This window comes from Crocodylus porosus, unplaced genomic scaffold, assembly GCF_001723895.1.
Source record: "Crocodylus porosus isolate Cpor-Errol unplaced genomic scaffold, CroPor_comp1, whole genome shotgun sequence".
Taxonomy (NCBI): domain Eukaryota; kingdom Metazoa; phylum Chordata; order Crocodylia; family Crocodylidae; genus Crocodylus; species Crocodylus porosus.
Window position 1 is genome coordinate 1,415,643 of NW_017728897.1, and position 27,152 is coordinate 1,442,794.

The 27,152-nt window shown below is 42.1% G+C and overlaps 1 long non-coding RNA gene across 1 annotated transcript in view; it reads right to left on the reverse strand.

The window, feature by feature from the left end:
• The window catches only part of LOC109324558, a 94,163-nt gene that overhangs the window by 4,649 nt on the left and 62,362 nt on the right, over positions 1-27,152 (reverse strand). Inside the window, exons 3-4 of the long non-coding RNA XR_002104957.1 lie at positions 15,654-15,762; positions 14,952-15,022 (exon numbers count right to left, since the gene is read on the reverse strand). This is a non-coding gene — a long non-coding RNA (uncharacterized LOC109324558). The remainder of the gene's footprint in view (positions 1-14,951; positions 15,023-15,653; positions 15,763-27,152) is intronic.

Sequence of the window (27,152 nt, forward strand, 5' to 3'; positions counted from 1 at the left end):
ACCCACCGCATGTACTTGCTGTTGCTTCAGAAGGCAGAACCCTTTTACTTTGTTATTTATAAAATGAAAATGGGTTTTGGACTGGTGGTATAGACACTGATGTCGTAACTAGAGCACTGTGCGAGTCCTATTTTGCATTTATTTCAGTTGCTGTGTTTTCTACTGGTGGACTAGAATCTCCCCAATTCTTCTCCTTTTTGTAGCAGCATTAATCCATGTCTCTTGTATCAGGGAACTACTAGGCTACTATTTTCATTCTGTAGCAATGTTTGCAAACAAAAACGTGTTTGGCTTTGGGATATATTGATTTAGGAACTTTCTTAGGACACATTGGGCGTGTCTACACATGCTTTTACACACACTTCAACTTAATGCGCATTAGCCTAATACGTGTATTAAGAACTATTCCTTGTTCATGTTCTCCCAGGAATCACATGCCTTCATCTGAGAGTTTTGTTAGGAGAGGAAAATAAAATGGGACCCTCCATGGAGAAATGCAAGCCAAAAGCATCAAAAGCACCTTAGTAACGTACTAATGTTCATTCAGTCTTGAAGGAAGCGTTAAGAGCTAGTGTAATTAGCTACTTGACAAACCCTTTACGATACTTTGGTCTTTCATTGAATCCAGAGTTATGGGTCTGTTCTCAAGCTGAATGGACTCAATGGTTGTTGCATCAGGGTTTGTCTGTCTTATGGTCTAGTTTATCATCACCTGGGACACCTATTACAATTCCCTGCTGTGTCACACTTGCCCAGAAAAAATACTTAAACTAGCCAGGAACTGTTCACAAACAAAAGGCATGTAACAGACACCAGCGTTATGAAATGTTACACAACTACTCACCCAGGGAGAAGAATTTCTTATGATGGGAGAACAAAATATTAATAGGGGTTTTAATTTTTCCATGTCCTTATGTTAAAGAACAAGCAAGTGGGTTTTGTGCCAGGGCTAGCAAATTCTCATGACATTTTCCTAAGACTGGCATGAAAGATGGATTTCTTTCCTTCCAATACTGCTTTGCACTTCATGTGACACAGATGCTTCCACATCTGTTTAGCGACTCACACGAAGGGTACATCCCATGCGTGAGGACTCAACACAAGCCAGACTCTATCTCAAACTTTCTGAAGCATTTTCTAGGGATAGTTATGCAATAAATAAGTGGGGACAAATTCCTCCCAGGGATGAATTTGGTTTGTGAAAGTTTAGCTAGCTTTGAAAGTGGTGCCTTGGTTTGGAACACTTTCCAATTTTGAAATAATAAATGCATGTTAGTATTGACAGCCGTGGAGACCATAGAGGCTCTGTTCATCCAACTTCTGAAGTCCAGCCTCCTTTATTTCTTAGCTTTTACATGTAGGAAACTCTCAGCAATATTGGTGTTTGTAAAAGGCAGGTCTGTTATTGTGTAGGGTTTATTTTACGTGGTACAATGCAGTACTGGGCAGAGACACTTCTACGTGACGTAGCTTTGGTACTGGAAGCAGCACAGCCACAAGGATGGAAACTGCAGAATTTGTAAATCCTGTCAGGCACCAAGACCTATCTTTAGGCAGCTAAATGCTTTGGCAGATCTTCTGGACCTGTACCTTGAGCAGTCCTCTGAGCTATTGTTTATATTTGCTAGAAGAATAAATCAAATTGAATATTCACTGAGACCAATTTATTTGTTGGATTTGGCTGATTTTTTGTTTCTTTTTCTGATCACAAATTATTCACATGTGAGTTACAGTCCATATCTTCAGCTGGCATAAGTGTTCAGAGTACTGTTAATCTTGCTGGAGTGATGACACCGAGGCTCTTGGTTATTTACATCAGTATGGAGCTGGCTCTGTATATTTCTAGGAACCGTTTCCCTATCCTTGTCTGATGAGATCGCACCATTCCTTCAATACTGTGGATTCACTGTGCTGTTTGTACACGCGACCACCTAAGTCAAGTAGTATGTTTTATTTTCTCACTGGGTGAAGTTTACAGAGAAATTATCACTGAAGGATTAGATATTTTAGGGGAAAGGAAAGAAGCATTGTAGGGAGAAATGAAAAATCAAAAAACATGGTCGAAATACACCATCCGGTACATGAGTGCTGGGAACAATGTGTATGTTTTAATGAGGCCTGTGGGAGGAGTATCTGTATCATGCTGTGTGCACTAATTTCGGTCTGGGTGAATCTTGACCTTAGATCAGGTCAGTGAACCCTTTTGTTTCAGTAACCCCTAAACATGTTGTTGATTTTTTTGGTTAGACCTCTCTTGCATTTTTCCTATAAATTAACTTAAATTTCTAAATGAAAAGTTCTTTGTTGCCAAAAATGAACCTTCTGCTTTATAAACATGTCACAAAGCAACATGTGAAAATTTCCACCCAGCTGTAGTGATGAAGCAACCCAGTCTCCCCAGTCACCTAAGCGGTTATGCTGTAGTGTCCCTGTGTTGGCTTTTTGCAAGGGATGCATGTCTGTTTCTCTCTTTTTGGTCAGCTCTGTGCTTAGAAACATTTTTGAAGAATGCATGCACTCTTCGTGACATCAGTAGAAAGATGACGGTAATATTGTGAATGGCAGGATTCCAGTTCCTCATAATGAAAGCTGTGGGATGAGTGTCTTTTGTTTAAATGTCAGAGGATCATAGATGTCAGAGATGAGAAAGGGTCTTTAGATCATTAAGCCCAAGTTCCAGTTTGGAAACTGTAGATGCCTAGGGCCTGATTCTGATCTCGCACTGCTCTCACATCAGCATAACTCCATTGGAGCCACTCTTGATTAACACAGTCTCTATGAGACTGCAACCCATGGAGAATATGACTTCAAATATTCATGTTAAGTATTTTGTTTAGAAACACATGTGGCCGTGTTTTATATTTCACGGTTAAGTAACCCCAACTATGTAAAGAATTAGCATGGAGAAATCTTGGAGGCCAAACTAATTACAGTTGTTTAAAGTGTAGGCAATGAACCATGACCTGGATATAAAACATTTCCAGATAGCTGGTATAATAAACTGCTATATTTTGATTCACATATACTGATTAATTGATTACTCTGAAGGTAGTGGCACTAGAATCAACGGAACTGCTTTTACAGTATAGTGATGGAAGCAAAGATACCAAAAGGATGTCTACTTCTTTGAAGTGCTAGATATCCAGCTGGTGTGAATTGGCACAGATCCAGTTAATGGACATTAATGGAATAAAGTTTTACACCAGCTGAGAGTAACTACTTAGTACCAGTCGTATTTTACATCTTGAGACACATGCCTTCTTTAGATTTTTTTAAATCATGGGTATGTGACCGTTGCGTGAGGCACTGTACAGACACAAAGTAGTAGACAGTCCCTTCCTGGAAAAGTTTGCAGTCTAAAGTGTGAAATTGTTCAAGACCTTAACAAAGAAATTAAGGCTCACAGTGAACCTGCGAGGTAGATAAATAATAATATTCTACTGCTGAAATAGGAAAAAAGAGGCACCAATAGTTCAGTGGCCTGTTTTCAAACATCTCTGGCAAAAGCCAGGGATAGAAACTACCAAAGTATCCTCTTATTCTCTCTCCATCATTGCAGCCTCCTATTTTTTTTTTCCATGGGTTAAATCTATTTAATTTTTCATTGTGTATTCTTTTATAAATGTGCTTTGGCAGGAGTTGTGATGTTTTGGTTAGTAATCCACTTATTTTGTGGTTAAGAAAAATATCTCAAATAATGCCTTGGACACATTGCTGAGCAGATGACTGTCATTTTTGGCAGCTCATGTGGCATGAGGAGCATGTAAAGAAACATCCTTTTACATAAAAACCCTCACATTTGTATATCTACAAGTATAATATACACTCACTCACTATCAAATTATAGCTACAGACATGATTTACACCCACATGCATATACACATTCACACTTCCCCTTGTATACCGTATGTTTCTAGATGCATGTGCATGTGTATATATTCCGTGATGGAACGATGGCAAGACTGAGGGACGATGGAAACACCTCCAATCCATTTCCAGTAACACAAAGCTGAAAGAAGGCTGTGTTCTCACGGCCAAATAGTTAGTGTCTTGCTTGCTGCCACCCTGCTAGTTGCTTGCCCTGATTGCGATGCAGCCATTCAGCTTAGACCTAAGATTGGGGGAAAGCTGTTTGATCCTAGATGGCTGGGAGCAAAAATAAGGGTACTTGAGGAACTTGTCGATGAAGTCTGGGCTTTGGTTGCTTATTCCCAGAAAAATATGCAAGTCATTACATGTCCCTTTGCAGCTGAATGCTCCCACACTGGACAGACTAGTAACTTTAATAAGACAGAGGTTACATGTCAGTCTGCTGCTAGCAAGGCCTGCATACTACCAGTCATCACCATTGGAGGGCATGTGCTTCCAAAGCTGTAGATGAACGCACCTGTCTGCATGAAGTCTATGTCCATGGTGAAATCTCCAAGGAAATTGCTGAAGTTGGCACCATCTTTGGAAGATCATGTGAATGCCTTTGGCACAGGAGAGGCGTAACTTTGTAGCCAAAATTGAAAATCCAAAACACAGTGGTTCTGACCTCCTGGCTCTCTACATGTGAATTATGGATGACCTACAGCCATCGTGTCAAGAAGCTGATCCATTTTCCTGTAAGTTGTCTGAGAAAGCTAATGAAAATAAGATGGCAGGATGCAATCCTAAATTCTCAATTCTTTCAGTGAGCAAAAATGCCAAGTATCAGTGCTGTGATTATGCAGGCACAGCTAGAAATATCTGGCTGTTAGGATGTCTGATAAGCAGCTCCCCATTAAAATCCTTTTAATGGACAGCTGTGTTCTGGCAGCCACAGCTGTGGGCAACAGAAAAGATACAAGGTCTGTTCAAAACAGCCCTGAAGTTAGCACTGTATTGACATGCAAAGCTGGAGACAAACAGCCTGTGAACGGGAGGCATGGTACAAATTACAGCCTAATTTCCATTGAGAACCAAAGCATCCAGGATGCAGAGCACAAATGCGTAGACCCAGGTTTTGGCATTAAGAGCTGCTATCCTAGTTGTGATACTAGCTACCACCTTACATCTAGTCAGTAACTGTACATACTAGGCAAAAACCAAGCTTACCAGCCATCAGAGACTGCACTGCATCAGTCATGAGAGGAAATGCAGTTGCCTTAGACTAAAGAGGATAATGACTATATTACTGGGTATATCCACACATCAACACAAATACATTACTGAATATATACTTGTGCCACACACTTATACCCTACATTACATACGTACTCTTGTACAAGTATATATAGTCCCACATTCACATGTTCAGCTTACCCCATCCATCATATATATGCAAACATTTGTGCTTAGTTTTCTAAAATCTGTTCGTATTAAAACTATTGCTGTTTGCATTTTCATACATTGTAGCCTTGGAATAGCTTAAATGTGCTCGAAATCTAGGCTCACTTTTTCTTTCTTTTCTGTAAACTTGTGAACTGATGTAAGCATTTTTGTCAACCCGTAGATTAAGTCAATATGCTTCTTTCTCTGGGAGGGGGAAAAAAAACCGAACAAATAGCATCTGTCTTTCAATAAAATGCATATGATGGCCGTAGGATGTTTGAAGATGTCAAATTGCATTGGAAATAACAAGTTTATTTGCGTACATTTGTTCGTGTTTGTGGTTACCAGCACAAAACTTGTGCTGAAGAATTACAGTCTGACCCTTTAAAGAACAGATATATGACATGGTTGCAGCACTAACATTATTTTTTATTTACAGTAGCATCTACAGGCCTGAATCAAGATTGGAGCCTTCCTGTGCTAGGCACTGTACATACACAGGAAGAGACAGCCTATGTCCTGGAGAGCTGAGAAGCTAACTAGGTAAGACAAACCATGCAAGAAAGGAAGAATTACTGCCATTTTTCACAGTGGACCCAAGGGCATAGAAAATAATTGACATTAGTTCACACAGAGCCAAGAAGGGACCCCTGATCTGAAGGTCTTTAGATTCTGTGGTGTGCACTAGAAAACTGGAGCACATGAACTGTTCTATCATTCCATCGTTTGGAGGGTCTTTTGAATCATATGATGCTATTATTAGCAATAATAATTAATTACTAGGTATTTATTTGTATTGTAGTAGCACTTAGGAGCCCAAGTCCTGCACCAGCAACCCATGGTCCTAGGTGTGGTATGGGCACAGAACAAGAAGTCACTCCCTGCCCCACAGGCTTTGCTGCATGTTCTAATTCATAATAATGCTAAATGTGCAGTGCCTAGAGCAAGGAGCCTCAAGGAGCAAAGCAAATTAAGCTTATTATAAGGCTCTAAAAGGGGGACTTTTCACCTGGAGATTCTGAAGTGCTTATATAAAGGGAGGAAAGAATTAGGTATATTGCACAAATGGGAAGTTGAACCAAACAGAAGGGGAGTAGTGCGTCTAGATTCCATGACCAGCCAAAAGCCTGAGCTAGGACTAGTATTACCCGGCAGGTAATTATGTCGGAAACCTGTGCCAGGGCACAGAACAAGACCTAGGTCCTCGTGGTGCAGATGGATGTCATTGTAAATCTGTGCTGATCCTTTGCACAGGGTCAGTTTTCACATCAGCAAAATAAAAGCATCTGAGCTATGGAACCAGAAGATTTCTGTGATCTCAGACACGTCAGTTAATCTCTCAGTGCCTCTACTTATCTACTTAGTCCCTACATTGGTTAGAATATTATTTCCTGTTTGGCTGTATTATCAGGTTTCATGATATATTCAGGCCTGTAAGTATTCTTCCTTGTGTGAAAAGTCAGATGCTCTTCAGGCAAACAATGAGAGGCATCAAACATCATTTTTGTGTCAAAAAACGACGTTACTTCCTCTAAGTGGACGCTTGCAAAGCAGTCTAGAGAATTATAAAAGTACAGGAAATAGTAAGCATCTGTGATAGGACTTCCTGAGCTCCACAGAAATTAGCTTCACATTAATAATAGCACATGATGGCATTTATTCATGATATTCAGAATAAGATACTAAAACAACTGATGTACCAATTACTCTACAAACATGTATGTGAAAAAAGGAAGGGGAGCCTAACGGCATTTTTTTAAAGGTATTAAGGCCTCTGACTCAGACCTAAATACTTTTAAAACTTGTCTTAAGTCCAAGTGGTAGAGAGCTAGACCTCAACAGTGTTCATTTTTTAATGTGTCTCAAACTACTTGTTAAATAAGAGCTTTTTCAGTTGGGATTCTGGGGCCCTACCTTCAATCTTTAAAAAGGCCATTTCTCCCAAATATGGGGTGATAGAGTGCAAGCCCTTTCCAGCAGAATCATTCCATTATTACCTGTATCACTTCAGCATCTCACAGCACCAGTTGAGATCAGCGCCTCATTGCATTAGGTACAGTGCATATGCCTAAGAGATAGTCCCTGTATGAAGAGCTTGAAGTCCAAGAAGACAGGACAGACAAAGGAATTGTCATTTGCCCATTTTATAGAGGGAATTGAGGCACAAAAAAACGTGCCTGCGGTTCCATAAGCTGTCTGCTGCAGAATGGGAAAGTGATCCCAAATTTCCCAAGGCCCAGTCCCTAAACCTTAAAAACACTGCTACCTTAGCTTTTTGTACCAAGCTCTTAATGGGCCTTAAAATTATACTTCCTTTTGGAGTGTCTGTTACTATCCAGCAATCTGAGAAGATGAGGCTTGCCACAAAATCAGGAAGGACAAGTACACCTAGGCCTGGCCTGTCTCTCGTTCACCTTCTCTCTACAAAGCATCATAGGACTGTGTAATCCAGTTCCCATAAACTACAGCTGCTGCTTCACATTTAAATTCAGGTCCATTTTTTTTCTTTGAGGATCTCAGTGCATTAAGCCTCACAAAATTTCTGTGATTTTTAACAAGTACTATTAGAAAATTATCAGCAGCAATTATTTTTTTGCAGGAAATTTGAAAGAACAAATTATTTTTACTTTTATCAACATCTTCTGTGAAATGTTTCATGGTTTCACTAAGAAACCAAAAATCCTGACACCCAGTTTGTGATAAAATCGCTATTTAATGAAACAGGCATCAACATGTTTATTTAAAAAAAACAATTTTCAGCCAAAAAATAAAGGTTTCAAAAACCATGTTTCTTAGAAAAACAGTTTTCATTCCCCCTCCCTTTTTGGCAAACCATTTGACAGTTTTGTTGAAAATAAAATTGTTTTGTTCAAAAAATGTCATTTCTGCAGATAGCAATTTTTTTTTATTATAGCACAATTTCAGCCATCATTATTGTTATTTAACCAAGAGGAAAAAGTGAGGTACAAAGACAAGAATGAGTACAAATGACATTAGAACCCAAAATTCTTGACATGGAGTCCCATGATCTAACCAGCAGAATATACTTCTTTCCATAAAAAAATATTTTATGATGGAGGCAGTGGAATTTTACAGTGGTTCATAAGCAAACTAGATTTTCAGGTTCAGTAACATTACAGATCAGTAGTTGCTGTTTTCAGTTCCCAGGTTAATTTTATGGAATATCTTCTATTGTGCCAAACTTTAATTAATTCCAAATGACTTCTGGTTTTCTTTACTTTTTTCCCCTTTGCATGTTGCTGTCTAACAAAGGAACTAAACTCTCAGTTTTCCTAAGACTGGTGATTATATGCCTAAATGATGAAGAATCACAAGTATTTTTCTGAAAACCAATTACAGACGTTTAGGATAAGGGTGACAGGCATCCTTAAAATATGTTAAGCTGCTTTAATTGAAAGTAGATGAAATGCAAAAATGTGAGGCCTTGTTAAGAGGAGTAAGCAATTTCAGTGTGCAGTTATACTTTTCTAAAAGATTAAATGCTTTGCTTTTCTGCAACATATTTTGAACCAAATTCTGTAAGTATCCTGAGGATTTTTATAAAGCAGGTTTTTGCGAGACCCATGTTTCAGTAGTAATACCATATTTGTAAATTGGCTTGATGGAGCTAATTTTGCTAAGCATTTTTTATTTACAGGATGTTTTTTGCATTCATTTTGGGCATGAGTGTACACTCTGTTCCAGATCCAGGGCTACTTATCTGGTTTTGTGTCACCGAGGCGGTACAAACAACTGTGGAATAGCTATGTAGTAGCTGAAACTTCTTCCTGATACGGAGTTTGTTTGACAAATTAGATGGTGGTAGGAAGGAGGTGGCAGGGGGTGAGAAGAATGAAGGATTTGTATGTGCTTTGTCTGAGCTTGTGGTTGCAAAACACACTCTGCAGGACAGTGGCATTCCTTGTATTTTAGAATGGCATATAGGATGTTCTGACTTATTCCAGGGACTCATTTCAGCCCATGACTAACTCAGGGCAGGGGATACAGACTGATGCCCAAAGGCACCCTTTCCCCATCTTAATTGTTGCTGGAGGTCTAAGCCCCTTGCTCATAAAGACCCAGAATGAGCACACATGCCACTTGAAACTCATAGTTGGGAAATTCATTTGCAGTGTCAGAAAGTTTGTTACTAATTAGCTTTGTAAAATTATAATAATTTCATCATTTCTACCTTCCCAGTACATCTCATTTTAATTTACCTTTAGGGAGAAAATGAATCAAAGGCAAGTTATATTTGGGTAAAAAAAATCAACCTCTAACTAGCTTGGTTTCTAGAGCGCTGATCCTGTGGCTCAGATTAGAGGAACCATGATGCCTAAAAATCTAAACTGATGCCTTAAGGATGGTGCATGTCCACATTGCTCTGGGCAATATTTCATTGCATTTCATTTGAGGGTTTGTGCATGCTTTCAAAGTGTTTTCAGTATTAAACAAATTGCACCCCCTTCCCCTTCACCTCAGAGTTAGTAAATCATTGTGGTGGCTGGAATGTCCCTCTCTCATGCCTTTTTATCTGGATAATCTGATATAGTCACTTGTTCACTCTCTCAGATTGATAGTGCCTTTCCCTAATACCCAAGAACTCAAGGGGGAAGTTTCAGGGGAGGGTCACCCTCCGAGATGTTTGAGCCTGGTTTATTTTGCACAAAGCTTTCAGGTGTGGATTTGGACAAGGAGTGATTTTCTTTCCTTTTAATTATATGGGCAACACCATGCATGCTCTAATCTATGCAACAGGCTCCAAGCAGCCTCAGCTGGTCCCAGTGTACGTACTGATGCAGAAGTGGGGTAAATCACTTAAGCCTTCACCACTGGGGTATGTGCTAAGCAGGGCTTATCTGTGCTGAGGAACTGTTACAGGCATTTTAACTCTCAGGCTTTGTCATCTAAAAGGTCTCGATTTTTAGGGATCAACTTTAAATCTGGTGAGAAAGAGAGAAACCAATTCTGTATTGAGCCAAGAGGTTCAGCAAAGGTTATAATCTTGCTTCTCTTCCTTCTCCTGCATCAACAGGTACTCAATGTGGACTTCTGTTTTTATGAAAACCCAGAGGCCCAGCCACACTGGGAGCATAACACATAGCTCCCAGGATCTCTTGGTGAGGGGGCTCATGGGATAGCAGGTCAAGGACATACAGGGTGGGAAAAGATGTGGCAATATAGTGAAGTTTCCCACAGTGACAGACGTAATCTCTCCCTCTCTTTGTATTTCCCCTTTCTCACTCTGTTAGCTTCCATCAGAGTCATCTTATTAGTAATAACGATAACATTATATAAAACCTGCCCTTTCAAAGAGCAGGAGACCTCTGAATCACAGATTTGGCTTGCTGAATCAAAACCCTTTTTCCTGTCTGCTGCCACCCTTTCCCTGCCTTGCTCTCTGCACATGCCAGGTCCTGAGAGACAGCATCAAGACTTCTTTAAAACAGCTCCCAGAATATAAAAAGAACAGCGATTAAACAGTGATTGGAACAGCAATTAAAGCATGGTATTGCTGAATCCTCTTGAACGTGCAGTCCTCCCTCTTGGGATTTGGGATGGAAATAATCCAAGTGAATCCATGAGATTTTAATTGGAACAAGTCACTGGCATGGCTCTTGGCTGGAACTCCCTTCACCCCTTAAACAGCTGGCTCAGGCTTCAGCTCCCAGGCCCCCAGAAAAGTGTAGTGTGGCACAGGGAGGCTGAGTAAACATATCTGATGCACTTTCTCAGCAGGCAGAGCTGGGAAGTCCATGACGGTTAGTCTGAGTGGGATTTCTGTCTTGTCTTGTTGACGTACATTCACACAAAGCATAAGTGTTTCAAGTCCAGCAGTTAAGCCAGAGGAGGATCAGGAGTTGGGGAGAGGCAAAGGAACCAAAATGGAAGGAATAAAGGGAGATCTTTAAGATGGAGGATGGTATATAGGCGCAGAGGTAGAAGGCATATGCTGGGACAGGGGGCATTATGGAAGAGAAGAGAGAGAACAAACTGAGAGGGGGAGACAGAAGTGTGGGGCATGAGGTGAGGGGCTGCAGGGGAGGGGGAGAGAAACGAGATTGAAATTGAAGAGAGAGTCATGAAAGCCCTAAAAGAGGAAAAGGGAAAAAAGCCAATAGTGGAGAGAAAGGGATGGGAAGAAGAGGGAGCTAGAAAGGCAGGGAGTGCCCCAGGTTGGGGTTACTGGGACTAGGTGGAGTGGGGGACTACCCCATGACCCTCCAGCAAAACCCCCATGCACGTGGGAACTGCTATAGGCCCAGTCCTGTTAACTGAGATAAGGATATTTAATGTGAACTGTAACAAAAGGGGGAGGAAGATGACTTAACAAGGGAGTGATAGACAGGTACATAGATCAGACCTATGAACCAACTTCTGCCCTGAATTGTTATAAACACTGGGCCTAGGAAAAATCTTGCTTTCCAAATAGCCCCATCTACATTTTTTCCAACTAGCAACCTCTCTCCAAAAACTGACAATACCAAATACTTTAATGAAGGTGACACTCGCTCCCCAACACACACGCATTGTCAATCATTATTTTGGTTAAAGATTTTTATGACTGTTCCCCTTTTCCTGGTATCATGTTTATTATTACAGAAAAGCAGTGCATTTTCTAATAAACTTTTTACCTATCTTTTAAAATGTCTCCTCATAATCCAGTGAGCCTTCCCATAAAATGCTCCTCAGTGGAAGAAAAGCAGATTCCATAGGGAGACTTGAACCAGACTCCGATTCTTACCATTGCAGCTGTTTAATAGCATATGTTTGTTAATGGCTTACGCTGAGATGCTGAAAAATGTAAAACTATGGCCAAGATTTTCAGTTAGTGATTCTAGGGCAGGGCCGGGCAATTTTGGCAGGAGGGCCACTTAATGAGCTTTGATGAGTTGCTGGGGGCCGCAAGGGTAGCCCCACCTCTTGATTGCCATCTCGGAATTGGAAGTCCCACCCCTAACCCCCGACCTTTGCCACCAGAAGTCCCTCCCCTCCCCCTGGAAATACTCCTTTTGGGACAGGGGGTTTGCCATCTTGGAACCAGAAAAACAAACAAACCACATACTAAAAATCAAACATCTAGTATAACATTTTAATTTTATGTCAAAAAAGATGTCCTTATTTACATGCGTTTGTATAGTGTATATAGAGGTAATTGCATAATAGTTCAAAATAAAGTTTTACTTTTGTATATTGTGTGTTGGTGTGGTTGGGGGGGTGGATGTGTGTGTGCTGGAGGCGTGGGGTATGTGTGTTTGTGCAGTGTGGGTGTGTGGGCAGGGTGTGGGGGAGTTTCTGGGGGGGTGTGGTTGTAGAGTTTGTGCAATGGTGTGGGGGCATGGGGGAAAGTATGTGGGTATGGTGGGGTGTGCATATGGGAGACCCCACCACACACACACACACACACGCCCCCCTCCCTCCCATGGTGCACAGCAGAGGTCCTGGGAGCTACACATGAGATGAGGAGCCCTGTGCAATGGAACTGGGATGAGTTGGGCTCCACTGCCCCACCGGACGTGGGGCCCACACTCTGGGCTCTGCGCTTCTGCCCAGCGGCCACTTCCCCCCCCCCACACTACTTCTTCCCTACCTGCTGCCTGGAGTGCTGCAGCAGGGACATGTGGAGGAGCCACTGAAGGCCGGGGAAGCTGAGCAGTTCCCCAGGCAGCTGCAGAAGCAGCAGCCCTACCTGAAAGCTGTGTGCTGGCCAGGGCTGGGGCTGTCCCACACACAAGAGTGGGAGCACAGCACACTGCCCAAGAGGGGCTTGGTCCCATGCAAAGCACAGCAGGGACAGCTGTGGGCTGGGTTGGATACGATTAATTGCCAGCCACCTGCCCACCTGCCAAATGAAGCCACCTGGTGAGCCAGATCTGGCCCACAGGCCATATTTTGCCCACCCCTGTTCTAGGGACAACAGTTTTCTTATGTCCACATTAATTATTAATATAAATAATTAATTTGCTTGCACTGTGATAACACCAGCCTGAAACACCTTCCCATTTCCTTAGACTTAAGCTCCTTTAGATTGGTTCAGTGTGGACAACTGAAAATGGAAACTCATCTACTTTTAAAATAACTGGCCTGTATTTTTATTTAATTTCTTGTCTTTGAATGGTCCAAAGTTGATTTTATTCCCATAGTAATGTACAGTTGTTATCACAAGTCAACCAGTAACATCTATGCTGATAATTGGATTCACTTTATAACCTCACAGTTTTCCATAAAAACAAATATCTTTGCTTCTTCTGACATACTGTATGAAATGGAAAGGAGGCTGATGGGGAAATTTTCATTAGGAAAAATTATTTGAAGGCCTCATTCATTTCCCCTTTCGCATAATTGTTTTATGTCTTGAAAAAAACAAATTCAATAAGAGGGTAAGTAGACCTGTCCAAAGTCCATGGAATTTCAGTGGAAGTCTTTCCATTGGCTTCAAGGCCTTTGGCTCACACCCCAAGTGAATAAAGTAATTCACATCTGTGTTTGCAGGCTTTGGGCCTAAGTCGACACAATCAGCTGGGACTGTCTCACTGGAATGCTTTGCTCAGAAAGATGAGACAACATCAAAGTAACATCTACAAGCTCAAAAGGTTCAAAGGGTTCTAGCAAGAGGCTATGCAAGAACTTTGAGGGCGCTGACAAACATCAAGGCCCCCAGTCTAACTCATGGTGCTTTAGATAAAGTGCCATGAGTTAGAGTGCCCCCACCAACCCAACAGAGGCGTACCTGTTGTGTCGGGGGGAGGGAGGGTGGATGGGGATCGAGCTTATCTGCAGTGGAAGAGCCACCCTCTCCCCCAGCCCCACCCCCACCCCATGCTCTTCCATCTCCAGTGCTGCCTGCAGGGAGTGGAGAGGGAGAGCGAGCTGTGGGCTGGGGTTTGTCCAGCCTGAGCTGGAAGGGACGGTGGGGGTTCCAATCTACCCACCTCCCCACTCCAGCTCAGGCCGGGCAAACCCCAGCCCACAGCTCACTCCCTCTTCCCCCTTGACTTCCTGTAGACTGCCCTGGGAATGGGGCTGGGATGATGCACCACGGATTAACTCCAGCGAACACAAGTGGAGCATCTTCATCTAACTCCTTATTTGCTGAGGGTTAATTTGTTGTGTGATGGACCACTTTGCAAATACTCTGCAGCTGTGCATGTGTGTCATGGCATGGCTGTAGAGCACTTTTAGGGGGCCAATCCCATGACAAATGTAACTTCTGTCTGTGCCCTAAAACTTCTGGGTGCTCATTTGAGGCAGAGGTCTGCCTATTTCCAATCCTGGTTGGTTCTTCCACTAGCCACCTTTGATGGTATGTGGGTCAAGATACACTTACAGCTGCCAGACTTTCTTTCCCCCTGTTATTAACTCTATGGAGTGACATAGATAGCAGAAGTCTTATGTGAACACTGTGTCTTGTGATATTTTAGACTCCCAGAATGGTGGTACATGACAGCCTATTGATGCTAGCATTTCATAAGTGGCTTTGGATTTTGAGCACTTTAATTTCTGGGGGCCAGATTTTTAAAAGTAGTGCTTTTGTGACTCATCTGCTGCTGTAGTGGTTGGGCCCCTGCTATGAGTTCTGTGCTAATCATCAGGTACAGGGAGATTCAGCATGTACAGAAAAGTGGCACAAAGCTTATGCTCTAGTTAATTCTTACTTATTGTGAGGATTTAAGCAGTTTATAGGCCTCCCTTGTTCACAGGTCTTTTCCCAGGGATGAATCTAAAGCTGAAAGATAAATGAGTTTATTGCAAGTGGCGAGAGGAGAAGAACAGACCAATTTCGTGCACAAATTGTGTGGCTGATGGAACTTACAGGAAATCACCATTTCATCATCTGGCCAGCTGGAGAGTTAAAAGGTTGATTAAGAGTTGCACAGTTGTGCCATCAGTTACTAATCACATCCTGCCTTGACTGTTGAAAGATTTCATTTTCAAGTTATGAGAGTTCTGCATGCAAATCCCTTAGATTAGTCCTGGCGATTGTTTATGTGTCCCTTGGACATTGGTTTAAAAATTACCTACTTCGTAACAACAGCAATAATAACACTAAGCTCTTACATAAAACTCTCCTTGGCTTGGAAAGTGCTTTATAAAGGAATTCAGTGGCATGATCTCCATGTTATGCACAGGGAAACTGAGGTATAAAGAGGTGAGGTGACTTGCCTGAAGTCACAACAGACCAGCGACACAGCTGAGGGTAGAGCCTACATCTGTTGCCTATTTTGGGTGGGGAGGGGGCAAAAGATTATAGTTAGTTTTAAGATGTAGCTTGATAAATTCATGAATAGCTTTATATGAGATGGTTACTGGTGATGTAAGAAGACTGGTTGTGTCTGTTTCACTAGCATGGTACTTACAGTATGGCAGGAGGTGGACTATGCAAGGGTGATCTTCAGATATCAGGTCATGCCAGTTTGAGGGTGTATTTGGAAAACAGTGAGAAGCTGCTTAAATGCAGGGAAGGGCCTGGTGATAGAAAGAAAGGACATGTCAAAATGCAACACAGCTTTTCTTTTTCCCTTCTAATGATGTGGAGCCACATCAACAGCCAGTGTAACTCAGAGTAGGAGAACTGATTGATAACAGCTGAGGATTTGGACTGTAACATTTTATCAGAGCTAGTAAAGTCTGCTATAATTCTTTGTGGCTCATTTCTTCATTGTTAAAAAACTAATTGAAAATGCTAAAAGCACCCTGAGCAGTCAGAAATTACCAGAGAATGTGGGTAGTTATGGTATTAGTGGTTACCACTCATTTTAAACTAACTGCACCCTAAGGTAAAACCAAATACAGTAGCGAACTACATCCAAAAATGCTGTCCACATCTGAGGTTATAACCACTATCGTCTTCCAGTTCTAGTATTGTTTGATATTCAAGAGCTTAAAATGAAGAGTGATGGTGTTGGTTTTGGACTGGGTTCCTGCCATTAATCATGAAGTATACTGTTGAGAATCTCAGCTTTCATGGTGGGTCAAAGCCTGTTTCTCAGTTACCTTCCATATGTAGCCATGCCTGCTGTTAATATGCAGCACAGCTTTCAAAGACTCTGCTGCTTGATCACAGCCAACCCCTGCTCCCACTGAGGCCTGTTGACTGAAGTCACCGGGAGCAGAATCAAGTCCTAGCAAGGGAACAGGTTGTATAAGTGGCTCCTTGTGAGAGAGAAGTCTGTGCGAACCCGAACAGCTACGGGGGTGTTGGGAAAGTATGGTGTAGAATTCAAAGCCACATCTGAGAGGTCCTTCTGCCCATGTGCATTGCTCTCATCCGTGTGTATCACCAACTATGTGTCAACAAAATATAAACATAAAAATGCAGTTTGGGTATTTTTTGATGGAGAGTCATAATTATTCAATGGGTGTGTTTCTGCACAGGAAAAACCATTCTAACCATAGCTAGAGTGGATCATGGAGATACCCCAGCTAGCTAGTTCAGCTGCGTAAGAGGCAGCAAGAGGCATTGAGCATCACACTCTTGCACTCAGGCCAGAGTCTGAACCACAAATCATCTCCCCTTTTGGCAGAAATTGGATCTCATGCTCTAGGAATAAGATATTCCAGTGGGCATCTCTCTCTTGTGGCCATATGCGTGCCAGCAAGCGCTGGAGTTACTCACTCAGAGAAAAGGGCAAGGTATTTTCCTGTTGACCTTAAGAGGCTTTGAAAATACTCCCACTGATGATGTTAAAGGCTATATACATTATTGTTCAATAGAGAGGCCTTCTAGCAAGTTCCTTGGTGGGTGATGCTATGTTTACTCATGGAAACTGGGGACTCTTCAAGGCTTTTATTGGTGCCATCCTTTTTAGCATCCTTGTACATAGCAGACGTCAATGGCTCTCATTAACAAAGACTTGTAAAGGGATAAGGCAGTTGCTAAGGAAACGCCTATTGCACAGGAGCTAAACAAACAACAGCAAGTTCGGCAAGAAGCCATGCACGCTAGGGGCCGGATTCTTCCAGTTATAACCTTTTTTGTGTAAGTAGTCCCTTTGACTTCACTAAGAGATGCTTCACAGTTCACTTAAAGGAATAGTTTGCAGGTTTGGGACCAAAGAGACAGAAAGCTTCTTAGCACAAACTTTGAACTTTACACTTCAAGTGGAGCAGATCAAAGGCAGCATGCAGGAGAAAAAGCATACATCCACTTTTGGCCACTGAATATAATTAGTTGTCATTTAAAAGCCATCCTGTAATCTTTGTTGTGATATTCATTTTTACCAAGGGATGTTAACAGGGAACTTCCATGTGCTTTACTCTCATTCTTCTTTTAATCTTCAGGAAGTTGACAGCAACTCTCAAAGATTAGGCACTTTTCAGTACAACCAAGCGTTGTCTGTAGACTGTACCCAGGTATCGCTGCATGCTTCAGACAGGCTGAGAGGCTTGCGGGAAGTTTATTTCTGGTGGTAGCTGCTGAATGAGACTGTGTTGCTGCTTTGATTTATTGACTGGTGGAGTGAATTCATTATGAGTCAGATTTCCATGAAAGCTCAGCTAATTTTCAGACCCTGAAATAAAGAAGCATTTTACAAAAGAGCTCAGTAAAGCTATTTTGAGAACTTAAAGGGACTTTGAAGTTGGGTTTGGAGATTTTGCTTTGGTCCATGTTCAAGTTTGCAAGTTGCTTAGCCTAACAGATCGAACACCACCTTGGAACCTCGTATAGATTTCGAGGACGTGGGGCTGGAAGAAAGTATGAAAGGTCATCTGGTCCATCCACCTGCCCTAGATCAGCTGCCCCTAAACCCTCCTGTCTAATTTGTTTGGAACAAACTCTAGTAGTGGAGATTGCAGAACCTCCCGAAGGAATCCATCCTTCCAGTTACAGAGCTTTCCTGATGTCTAACCTAAATCTCACTTTCTAAATCCAGTGTATTGCTTGTACTGTACCCTGAGGGCATGGAAGGTAGTTTATACCCCTCCACTTTGTAGTAATCTTGGATATATTTGAAGGCTGCTGCCATGTCACTCTGGCTTCTTTTCTCTTGGCTAAACAAACCAAGTTCTTCCAATCTTTCTTCATAAGTTGCATTTTCTAGGTCCCATAGCTTTCTTATTGCTCTTCTCCAAATCTTCTCCAGTTAGCCCAGATCTCTCGTGAAGTGAAGTTCCCCAATCTTAAAATAACTAAACAAATAAAAATAACACCCAAGTAAAACCTTGGGAACTAGTAATATGATTAGAGGCCTAGACACCAGGTCGTACGAGGAGAGGTTGAAAAAATTAGGACTGTTCAGCCTGGAGAAGAGAAGACTCAGAGGGGACTTGGTGGCAACCTATATCAAGGGTATACCTCAGGGCTTGGGGGAGCATTTATTTGCCAAGGCCCCCCCAAGGGAGAACAAGAAATAATGAGCACAAACTGATTGAAGATTGCTTCAGGCTAGACACAAGGGAAAACTTCTTTACAAGTTGAGTACCAAGGGTTTGGAACAAGCTCCCCCCAAAGGTAGTACAGACATCCACCCTGGCAATCTTCAGAAAACACCTTGCTGCCCACCTTGCTGGGGTCATCTGATCCCAGCGGTCTTTCCTGCCCAAGGGCAGGGGAGCTGGACCTGATGATCTGTAAGGCCCCTTCCAGCCCCTAACAACTATGAAGCTAGCATTGATAAGCAAGAACATTTTCCAGTGGGCAAGTTGTTTAAGGCTCTCACGCTGCACGGCTGCTTTGGCCTGCTTCTGGGTCTGAGAGAGGCAGGACAGGACCCTTTGTGACAGTTCCTGTGTTTTACTGGAGTGCCCTAGTGCTAGTGCTTGTCCAGTGTCATTTAAGTTAGTAAAGCCTCAAACAGGTGTATGAATGTGATTAGAAGATAAGGGTTTGGTTTTGCTAATGTTTGAACCTGCTCAGTGGGAACGGAGGGTGCCTGCTCCTCCTGGAATCAAGTGTTTACTGTGGTGACATTCTGCAATAATGTAACGGCATCAAGTGGAAAGTTTGTTGGAGCTACTGATCCCTTGTTGGGAAGTGAACCCATTGCCTGTACCAGCAGAATGGTTTTTATGGGCTGGTTTTTCCTTTACGACTGTGCATATGGAGCGTTAGTGGGTTAAGAATTTCCTTATTGCATGTTAATGCCCTTTAATATGCTTTGAACCTTTTAATTTTAATTACATTAGTCTCCATTCTATTTTAAGTCCCTGCAATCTGGTTACTCTTATTCAAATCAGGTTTCCGATTCTCCACACTTAGCTGCTGTTTTTCCGCTTTGCTAGATGCTAGGCTGTTTTTACTGCAGAATTATTATTGGCGTTAACACCCTGCAGAGGACAAATATAAATGGCTCCCACAGAACCGCTATTTCCAGTTGATCCAGAAAATAATTACTTTTCCCTGTAAAAAATTTGGACAAAAAAAATCATCTGTTTGATGAAAACCCCAAAATTTTCATTGAAAGCATATTTTCTCTGACCATTGGAAAAACCTTTTCCAGAGCAAAATTCTGTCTGGTTTATGCTAAAGTCAACAGCCAAACTCCTACAGATTATAGATTAATAGAGCCAAATTATTTTGTGGATATTACAGATCCCCCAGAGGCTCTGAGGAAGAGTCAAACCCTGATGTGCTTAACATTGTACAGATGCAAAGAAGGAGATGGCCCCTTCCTGGAAGACCTTACAGTCTAAATAGACAAGACAGACAAAGAGTGAAAAGGAAAAAAAAAGGTTCTGTATAGGGGTTCATATGAGGTTCTGTATAGGGACTTATTCTGGCCCCAGTACCATTCAGTATTTTCATGAATTGACTGTAAATGTGTATAAGATACCAAGCTGGAAAGAGTTGCAAGCACTTTGGAGGATAGGATCAGAATTCAAAAATGCCCATGACAGCTTGGATAAAGAGCCTGAAGGAAACAAGGTACAATTCAATAAGAGCAAGTGCAAAGCATTACACTTAGGTAGGAATAATCCATTTTACAAATATAAAAGTGAGAACGACATTCTAGCTAGCTGTTCTGCAGAAAAAGATCTGGGGGGCACAGTGGATCACAAACTGACCAAGACTTGACTTTCAGCAAAGTACCACCCTGGAATATATAAACTCTCATGAAGTAATGAGGATTCATATCCCTTGCAAGACATGGAGATTTTGCCTATCTGGAATGGCAAGTGCTATTGCTAACCTCACTGATGCTATGCGAAATGGCCAAGCAAGCCTTCACTGTCCTTAGCTGTGGTGTTGACACTTGATTTGGACCCAGCCCCTATACCTTTGTTCCGGGTGAGCACAACCTTCAGATCAACCACAACACCTGCCAGTTGATAATAGGTGAAGTTATTGAAACAAAGTGGTAACAGAAAAGCATCAATATAAACAATCAAGCAATTGTATATCTACCAGTCCTAGGGCTGTCATCAGAGTCCAAGTACATCTGGTCAGGATGCAGGCTCCACTCTCTTAGGTGTCAGCAGTTTGGAGGTGGAATGCTAAGGCCCACAGCCCTCCTCCAGTGGGGTGTATGAGATGGACTACTGGCATGCCCGTGGTCCATGGTGGCCTCGGGGACCCTTCCCAGGGGACAGGGATAGGCATGGGAACCCCTCTCAAGGAAGAGAAGGAGGGACGGACAAAGGGAGGGACCGGGAAGGATGCGTCGTTAATCTCAGGTCTCTGCTTTTGTATTCTCCTTCCCCCTTGATGACTCTTCATGGTTGTCTCTCCGTGGTCACATGCCCACGTGGCCTTCTGGGCCTTCTCTTAATTTGGTCTGTTCCCTGAAAACCAGGACTTAGCCCCCCTGCTCTCTGAGGCCTTGTTGCTGATGTCACTTATGTTTGGGACAGCATGGTACATACTTCTTTGGTTCCCAGCCTGTTTCCTAGACTGTGTCCTTGTTGGTCTTGTTGTGCTAGACCGCCTGTGTACTTCCAGAGCTATGAGAAGCTGTGTGTGCGTCTCCCAAGCTCTTTAGAAATCCATTTAACCCCTGCTGCCCATTGCGATCCCTTATAATGCATATATCTATACCTATAAGCCAATACCCAAAAAACAGGCCTTTAAATACCATTTCTAAGCCAACATGTGGGTCCTGTGTTGAATTTGGGAACTATAAGTTTTTGTCATTCAATTTTTACCACTGCTATATCAAATCACAGTAAAAATGAGAAAATTCATTTCTGTGTCAAGGACCAACACAAGGCCTCTGGATTACTCCAGTCCCACTTAACTTCTTGTTGTCTCTAAATTTTACTCGGTGTCAGAATTTTGCTAGCGATACCACTAGTACCACGGGATGGTACCTCTATGTACTAACATTATTAAGGAGAAATAAACTAACCTAATCTACAGGAATGTAGGGACAGATGTTTGGCTGAGTTATAAAGAACATGGGCTCAGAGTTGGCAATTTTTCTTTGTTGGAATAGTAACTATTCTATTTAAAAGTGTCACAGTCACCATAGTAACAGCCCTTTTTTGTACAAACACACTGTTAAGGTGACTCAAATAGTGTCATATGTAAACAGGTAAGGAGAGACCACACACAATCATTCTTACCTGCTACACACAACAAGGGCTTTGGATGTTCTCACAGGAAATGTTCCCAAGCATATGCTTAACAGATTAAGTTTTAGACATTATGTCCCACCTCCACTTACTCTGCTGTATACCAGATCTCCAAAATTAAAGACCTCTTCTATGCAAACCTGTCTTTAGAGACTTATGTTTCTGCTGCACTCTGACAGCCTGACTTGTGCTCCTGCAGAAAACCATCTATCCTTATCCGTACTAGTTTCCTGATGAAAGCTTGTAGGCATCTAAAAGACACCATTGAAACCTAGCTGCTTCAGTGAGTCGATTTTTCAGTGGTACTCATTAGCTGCTTGAACATATTCTATTCTAAATATTTTTAAAATTGAGTATATGCCAAGTTGTGAAGGGTGCTGGAATTAAAATACCCTAGTTCTGCTCATTTTAGATTGTTTAAACTGAGCATTACTAAATAATTAGCTACAGGATACAGAATTTTCGTTCTTTCAGTAGGGTCTGCCATATAGATTCCTTTGTAGGCTTGGGGCCTCAGGATTGCATTGACTGATGTTTCATTTTATTAGAAGAACTCAGGAAAGTTAAAACTACTAATAAAAGAAAATCGCTATTTAAACTAGGCATGCGTTCTCTGCCCCCACCCCGCTGCCACAAGAAAATTCCAAGTGAGTTAAAAGGGGATAAGATCCTTAGTAAGGTCTGGGGGAGAAAAAAATGTACTCAAAGCACTCAGACGTGCATATCTTTCAAGCAATGCCTTGTTTTATAAGCCCTGTCTATACTGAAAGCCGTTTGACTGACAAAATCAAGTGCTTATTTCCATCAAAGTTATGAGAAGAAATTTGCCCTAAACTAGAGAATATATCAAGAAAAGGGCATCACAGTGGTCTTTGAGGTGCAAAATATATCTGAAATCCACACTCTAAATACCCGCAAGTAGATAGCTAAAATATGCTTGAAGATATATAACAAATGGCATATCATGGAGTTTCTTTGTAAGTAGCATTCACCCATATCATCCATCTGATTGTATTAAGTCATAATATGCATCATTGAGAAATGGGAGCACCATAATACAAGGCAATTATTGTTTGCGTGTGCATGAATTGCTAAGCCTGGATAAATTGCCTTCTTCAGTGGCACAATTTGCAAGTTGACTCAGTGGCTTTCTCATCCTTCAAAACGTCATATTAGTGTTTAAAAATCAAGTCTTTTTTTATAACATAACAGATGGATAAGGTCCGTAAGACACAGAACATTTCCAGGATCAGAATCTAGGCTTTGCACTACTTTTTCCACAAGAGCTAAGAACAGACCATAGGATATCGCTCTCATCTCCCATTTTCTAGCTACTAGAACACACTCCTTTCCTGGATTGGGCTTAAAACTCAGAAACCCTGGTTACTAGTTCTCTGATTTCACTACTAGAAGCCCCTCCAATTTTTGTACTGTAAAATGGTCTAATTAACTGGGGATGGATTGAACATTTCATTTCTACCATTTTTTTTTTTTTGGAAAAAAATATTTTTAATGCACTTGTCATTCCCTTGGGGTGGGGGTCTAACCAACATAATAAACAGGGATAAACAGTCTAACCAACATAATAAGCAGGGATGGGAGCAAGGAAAATGTGTATACACTCTAGTGATGGCCTACATATTTATTAGCTGGAGGGTGTGGCTTGTATGTGTGTGTGTTTGTGGCTGGGTTTCTCTTTTTTTGGGCTTGTGTTTATGCTGAATTTTGAACTTCCAGATTCAGCTGCACTGGGAGGATTTGAAACCCTCACAGTGACTTGGCTGAGAGGGCAAGCCATAACCAAAGTGCTCCAGAAACCCTTAGGGAACTGCTGTGATGCTGGGCTGTGTCATGGAAGAGTGTGCAGAGATGGTACCCAATAGCTTGTCATAATTTGCACTTGGCTCCTACAAGCTTATGGTGCATATTGGCATGTAACTCTGTTAAGGGCAAGGGTCATATGTCAGTTCATTCCAGCCAAGGATGTTATTTTGCCAAATAGCATTGACTTGTGAAATAGGCAGGCTGGAATAGACGATAAAAGGAAAAGCATCAGCAGAAGAAGGCATGGAAGGAATAGCAATATCTGGTCTTAATTATGGCACACAAATAATGTCATTGCTTATGAGAGAGTCAGTGGAGCTGTGCCTTTTACACCAGTTAAAGATATGGCCCGTCCTGTGCAAAATAGGTGCTAGTTTATCAAGACTCTTTCTAAAAGCCATCAGCCAACTCTGCCTCAAGTTAGCCCACAGCTGCAGAGCGACCTTTATTACAGGAGCATATTTTACATATTAAAAAGAGCTGGATGTGGGGCAGAGTAGTTCATCCCTCCTGCCAGGAAGCTGAGATCCAGCCAAATCATAGGAACTCTTGTATGTGCATGTGTTGCCAAAAAGATTAGGAATGACAATCATTGTCAAGAATTAGAGCCAAGGTGGACTGTGACTGCCTGCAATAACAAAAAGACAGCCATTCCAGCAGTGCTGGAAATAATTCTTCAAGGTTCACAAAGGCTCAAACTTTTTCATAGGGGTGATGATGTTTCAATATAGAGATGGTCTTACAAGAACACAATCCTGCTCTCCCTATTTCCACTTCCATTGAAAGTCATGCAAACTATGGTAATTGCTTCCATAGGGGATGGGATGATAATGGGAGGACATGGAAGTATGCTTAGCTGTCTCAAAGCAATAAAACAGCTGGAAAAAGGTGTAGAAGCTGGCCTCGTGGGTCTGTCAGGGAAATTAGCTCCATTGATTTCAAAGACAGCTGGATTTGAATTCTGTGCAAATAATCCACAACTTCCAAGCCCTTCTATCATCTTCATATGACAACCAGCACCCTAATACCTGGCAATCTTGACATCTTTAAGATGCCAGTCCTTGCAACACTGCTGGAATATAGGGGAGTGCTATTATGTCCGTTGCACAGATGGAGCATTGAGGTTCAGACTAGTTATGTATTTGTTTGTTTACTGGGCATATCTTTGACGAGATTTGCTTTGCCATGTTCAAATAGTAAGGCTCAGTCTTTCTCCCACTGTTGACTTCAGTAGCAATAGGGAGGGGCATTTCACAAGAAATTACTTTTCACTCCATCTGGGCAATTTGAGCTGGTTCTTTGTCTCCGATAAGGAACTTTGCCTGCAAGTCATAGGGCTAATTGGAGAAGCTGCAGTGCAGTCTCAGGTCTGCCAGCCAAAGTAAAGAAAGTGCTGAATTATAAAGCTGAACTAGACCCTGGGGCGGAAGAGCCCTGCTGGAAAGTGAAAAGAGAAGCACTATTAGAGTGTCTTTTTGGGCAGTGGAGGGAGCAAGGTGCCAGGCACTGGGTATCGTGGTAATTGGTAAAACAAACGATCTAGACAGATATGTGGATCCAGCGTAACTACTACAAGGGGCATGTATGTTAATAGATGTTAAAGGGGGAGGTGGGGAAGGAATGTGAAACACCAGCTTCTGTATGAATCTGACTCACTTTCCCTTCACATTTTTCCCCTATGAATTCCATCTCTGTCTACTCCTTCCTGTGCGGGTAATAGCTGAGCTTTGTGTTATGCTTAAGAGTTCAGAAATCTTTGTCCTTGTCTAAACTTTGCACTAAAGGCCTTGTTTATGAGCTGTCTGGAGAGGATCTGTGAATCAATGGAGCATTGTTCAATAAATAATAAAAGCCAGACACATCCAGTTTTCATTTTTTTATATGAGGCTCTTCCCATAAGCAGAAATGCATAAAAAATCCTGAAGTGTAGAAACATGGATGCACTTCTTCTTAAAGTATAAGTCTCTCATCAAATTAATTATTGCCTTCATGTTCTGTCACTTAAAGCAGTATGTATAAAACACAAAGCTGTCTATTAACTTAGGACCCTGTTTTTAAAAAATCTCTTACCTGATCCAAGGAAATGTACTGGATTCCCTTCTCTCCCTGTCATTTATAAGTGGCAGGTTGGTTAATGTTTAATAATTAAAGAGTTAAAATATATCTATTTTGCTTCGGCCAGCATTCTTTGAGAGGGTAGTACCTGGGCTCTTTCATATTACTAAGTTTAATAACAGGAATTGCTACAATACATCGGAACTGAGGCCCATCTAATAGAGTTTCTCAGTCTGATAATGGCCAGTATCAACTGTTTCAGAGAAAGAAGAAAGAACCCTATAGTATACATGTTTTAGAATAAATCAGCTCTCAGAGAAGCTTTTCCTTCAGCTAAACTAAGGGACAGTGACTAACTTTGTCCTCTGGATACTGCCACACAAAAAGGGTCTGAATCCATGAGTGGCATCTTCTGGTTGCTACAAATAATACGTAGTGTCTACTGTATTCCATAAAGTTTATTTTTTTTTCCATGTGTTTCCAATCTGTAGCTCAAATGCAAATATCTTTCCATGTGCTGAACAGCATGTGAATTCACACTGAAGTCAGATACCATTTGGTAAGAGGATAAAAATGTGGACCTACTATAACTGTGCGAAGAGTAAGCCAAAACCTTTGTGCAACCTTCATGCCCACTACAGGACAGGGTGATCCGGATGAGGGAGATCCCCTGCCCTCCATCAGTGCTGACCTCGTGAAGGAACACCTTGAGAGGCTGGACACCTTCAAGTCACCCGGCCCTGCCAGTCTATACCCCAGGGTGCTCAAGGAGCTGGTAAGGGTCATAGCCCAGCCCCTGGCACGGATCTTCGAGAGCTCCTGGTGCTCTGGTGAAGTGCCCGATGATTGGAAGAAGGCCAATGTGGTGCCGATCTTCAAGAAAGGGAGGAAAGTGGATCCGGCTAACTACAGGCCCATCAGCCTGACCTCTATCCCGGGGAAGGTCTTAGAAAAGTTTATTAAAGAGGCCAACCTTAATGGACTGGCCGATGGCAACATCCTGAGGCATAGCCAGCATGGGTTTGTTGTGGGTAGGTCTTGCTTGACCAATCTCATTCCCTTTTATGACCAGGTGACCTATCACCTGGACAAGGGAGAAGAGATTGATGTCATATGTCTTGACTTCAAAAAAGCCTTCTATCTGGTATCCCATAATCACCTCTTGGCAACACTGACCAATTGTGGCCTTAGGTCCACCACAACCCACTGGCTGGGAATTGGCTCCATGGTCAGACCCACAGGGTAGTAATTGATGGCAGTCATTCATCATGGTGTCCTGTGACCAGTGGGGTCCCTCAAGGCTCTGTCCTTGGACCCATATTGTTTAACATCATTAATGATGTGGACATTGGAGTCAGAAGTGAACTGGCCAAGTTCGCTGATGACACAAAACTCTGGGGCAAAGCATCCACGCCAGAAGACAGAAGGGCGATCCAGGCTGACCTGGACAAGCTCAGCAAATGGGC